The following is a 4,054-nucleotide window of genomic DNA, read 5'->3' as shown; positions in this document are numbered from 1 at the left end:
TTAGAAATTGGATTGGAATGCCCTAGCTAGCCCACTTTGTACAAGTGAGCCCCGATGCCCCACGATGAGCACGCCGCAGCGCCGCCGCCGCCGCCTCCGCCGGGCCCAGAGCCGGAGCCGGAGCCAACGTGGTTTGCCGTCGGCTGTCGGTGGCGGCGGTGGCGCACCCGAGGGCAGACAAGTACGCAGGAAGAAGAAGAAGGCTTTGATGTGGACGGAAGATGAGCACAGGTATGCACATCGTCTGTTTTGCCTTAATAGCTTCATCATTACCAATACCAAGTCAGGCCTCTATCAGACATCGAGTAGGCCTTTATCAGATCAAACTTCAGGATAGAAAAATGATACAGTAGTTGTATGGCATCAATGATCTGTACACTGAATATTTCATTTGATCCGGCGCCAAATTCTTGTAGACATTTCTTAGCGGGTCTCGGCAAGTATAAAAGCAATTGGAAGGCGATGTCGATGGAGTACCTGCCGTCCAAGAACGCGAGCCAGATCGCCAGCCATTACCAGAAGTATCAGAACAGGGAGAAGCAGAGGGAGCGCGACGAGTGCAGGCGAGCGAGCATACACGACATCACTGAACCTGCGAGCGCCGCCGCCGTTGCAGTTGCACTTGCAGGTGGTGACGCAGCGGCTGCATGGAGGAAAGACGATGGTGATCTCCCAAGAGCAAGAGCTGAGCCTAGCGCTCGGGGTCAAGAAAGTGACCCACGGGAGCCACCAGTTCAGAGTGATGAGCCGCCCACACGTGGAGACGGACCTGCTGGAACAGGTGAAGAGTTTCCTGGTCCAGATGACCCTGGAACTCTACTTACATAGGAGAGCGAAAAGGATATACGGACGTATATGGCTATATAATACTAGGGGATTTTGTGGCTGCATGCATGTTGGAACAAGCGCATGCATGCGTATGTGCTGTTTTGATTGAGGTTTTTTAAGCAACTACCAGTTCTACTAGTGTCCTAGTAGTTATAATAGAGTAAGATATGAACCATATGTCATCCCTTATCTTAGAACATTCTATGCCTGTGACCGATTCCGCTGCACCGGGTCTGACAGACCTCCGAGCTCTTCATAGTCAAGTACTGCATGTGTTCTGAAGGTGTTTTTAAGTTCCCTCAAATTGTATGCTGAAGGTGTGCTCCGAGTTCTTCCTTGCATTGGTTGCATCGAGGCTACGAGATGCTCAAGCCCCGAGTAGTCTTCTTTTATATGCTATGCGATGACAATCGCAGTCCGTATGGAGTATTCCCGAGCCTTAGGTTGAATTGAAAAATCATACTGAGGGTCAATTTAATCTTGAATCTTTTGCATTTACCTTCCAAAAGAATTTTGAAAAACAAATTGTTGATGACACGTATCCTGCAGCCCCGAGTCTTGAATACAAATCCCTCATTTGGAAAAAGGATCCAAAACATCGTGGCATGCATTGTAGAATAGTTTAAGAAATTGAATTGAATGGTTAAGACATATAGAATATTTGGATTGAGATTTGAAAACCCCTCTTTTTGGAATCGAATCCCTGAAAAGATGGTTAAACAAATGACTTCCAAAAACAGACCCTAAATTACCAATCAAAATAAATCTTATCCCGAGAAAAATGCTTCGTCTTCCGCACAGTAATTCCAAGCCTGCTGGTTATTTAACAACACCGTGACTTAAGATTTTTTCTGCGATTCTTTCGAATAGTTTTGTTGTGTCCAACCCTCGAGATTGTGAGCTAAGCAAGTCATAGAAGCCACATCGAGTAGTAATTGGCACCCATTCCCGAGCTTGGGAGCTAGCGTAGCCATCATAGATGTGCCAAGCAAGTTGCTACCGAAGCTCGATCTGGAAAAAGATAATGCAAGCATTATGTAGCACAATGTGAAGATATCAAAATTTTATTTGGTGTAAAAATAAATTTGTTGTGCCAAGATCTTGTTTAGGCCGTGTGTTGACGCTCCTTAGAGCGCCAATTTACGTACCGCAAGCGCACGGATCGTGTAGCTTTTCCCTTAGAGTATTCCCCCAAGGTTTATCAATCCACGGAACAAGTGTATTACTATGCTTAACTAAGCACTAATGATGTTGGTAAAGATCTATATTGAGTGTTTGAGTGTGAAATAGATCTAATCTAACCAATCTAATCTAATCTAGACTAGTGAGCAATAATAGATGTGTGCACAAGATGTGAAGAGTATTTGTCCATAGGGTCTAAGATCACTAGAGATGTAATCGCCAAGCAACGAAGAACGGATCTAATCTACCAAGGGTGTGTTCCAAGATCAAAACCTTTCCCTCCCGCATACTGTCACTACACGAGGATAATTGGTAACGAATCAACAAGAACACGATAGTTGATGTAATCTAAGTAAACCATGCAAGAGCAAAGCAAACCCCAAGCCAAGTCGCGAACTATTAGGCATCAAAGCATCATCAACAAGAATCATGGTAGATCAATCTCATAAAGGATTCAGCAATTACAACTCAAGATCTCCTTACAACCCCATAAACAAACGAGGACTTTACCCCATGAAGCTAAGCGAAGCGTAGTCGATCATGGTGACGAAATCTCCGGCAAGGGATGGATCCCTTGCTATCCTCCAACTTGTAGCGGCGCCGAGGGACGATGAGGCCTCCGGTGTCGCCTTTCTCTTGTGTCTAACTCGAATGGATCTGTGAAACTCGTCTCTGGATGCTCTCTGGATGACTCTCTGTGATCTCCGCCTGCGATCTCTGCGCTCTTCCCTTTGACGGCGGCTTCGGGGTATATATAGGCGGTTCTGGTCGGCGGTTTTGGTAAAACACAGATTAGGGTTGACGCATACTTCGTGCTGAAGAAAACTGAGACTGATTGGGTCCCGGAATGGGCTAGGCCGGCCGGCTCAGAGGGCCCCAGGCTGGCCGGCCTGGGCCCTTTCTGGCCCCTTTCGGTCCCATCTTTCACGGTGGCCTCTTCTTCTTATTCCTCATCTTAGCCCAGTTGTAACCATGCGTCAAAACATCTCCGAAAATATCAAATTTCCTGTCAAAATGCAACATGCTCCAAAATCCAGGACAAAATCGAAAATGGTCAAGTTCGGGTGCCAAGTGGCGAGTTAGTACATGAATCATCCCAAAAAATTTACCAAAATAAATCCTAATCATATAGTAAAATGGGTACTTAAGGAGCGCCAACATTCCACCATGCTTATCTTTTGCTCGTCCTCAAGCAAATCAAATCATCAAGTCCTTCCATGGGTTGCTCGAGTGTTCTCAAACTGCAAATTTACTTATGCAAATAATTCTAACAATATTTCTTCAAACAAAGGTCAGAGGAGCAGCAAGGATAATCATATCATGGGCGTTCAAAAACTCATCCAATATTACTCCACAACTCTTACCTTTAGCCGGCAACTTGAATATCGACAACACTTGCTTTTCTTGCCATCCTTGGAGGTTTTTTTTTTCTTTTTTTTTTCTAGTTTTAGAAGCAAATACCCTGCAACAAAGGTTAGACCAAAAATTCTTGCACAAGTCCTTTCATGTCTCTCAATATAAGTGGCTATCCTATTTCATTTGCAAGCTCTCATCTTCCGAAAGTCTCTCAAGTATAAAGTGGGGCTATAGGTGAGGCTTAGCAAAGTATATACATTTATTGTCAAGTCAAGAAAACCTTCTAATGAGTGCTTTCCTTCCGAGCCAATGATCATGAGAGTTTCTCCATAATGTAAGGGGTTCAAGGATAAGAAGATTTAGAATGGTTGACATGTGCAAGGCATACAAAAAGATTGACTTCAGGCACAAGCATCGTCCTCATTGTCGGATTGCACATGGTTGGAATTGAGGATATTGTTCTCAAACAACAAGGTGATATCTCTTTGCACTTCTCTAACCATAGAATCCCTTCATTTATTCTTTTTTCTCATACATTTTTTTCTTTCTTTCTTTCTCCCGAATTTTCTTTCTCTTTTCCGAACCTTTTCATAGGACACTTTCTATAAAATATAGATAGACAATTCTCCAAAGTGGCTCCCTGAGATTTGGAGCCCGAGCCGAGGCCAGAGGGGCCTAGGCCGGCCGG

Source organism: Panicum virgatum, chromosome 1K (genome assembly GCF_016808335.1).
Source record: "Panicum virgatum strain AP13 chromosome 1K, P.virgatum_v5, whole genome shotgun sequence".
NCBI lineage: Eukaryota > Viridiplantae > Streptophyta > Magnoliopsida > Poales > Poaceae > Panicum > Panicum virgatum.
The sequence above is the reverse complement of the archived record's forward strand: the minus strand, read 5'-3'. Positions refer to the sequence as shown.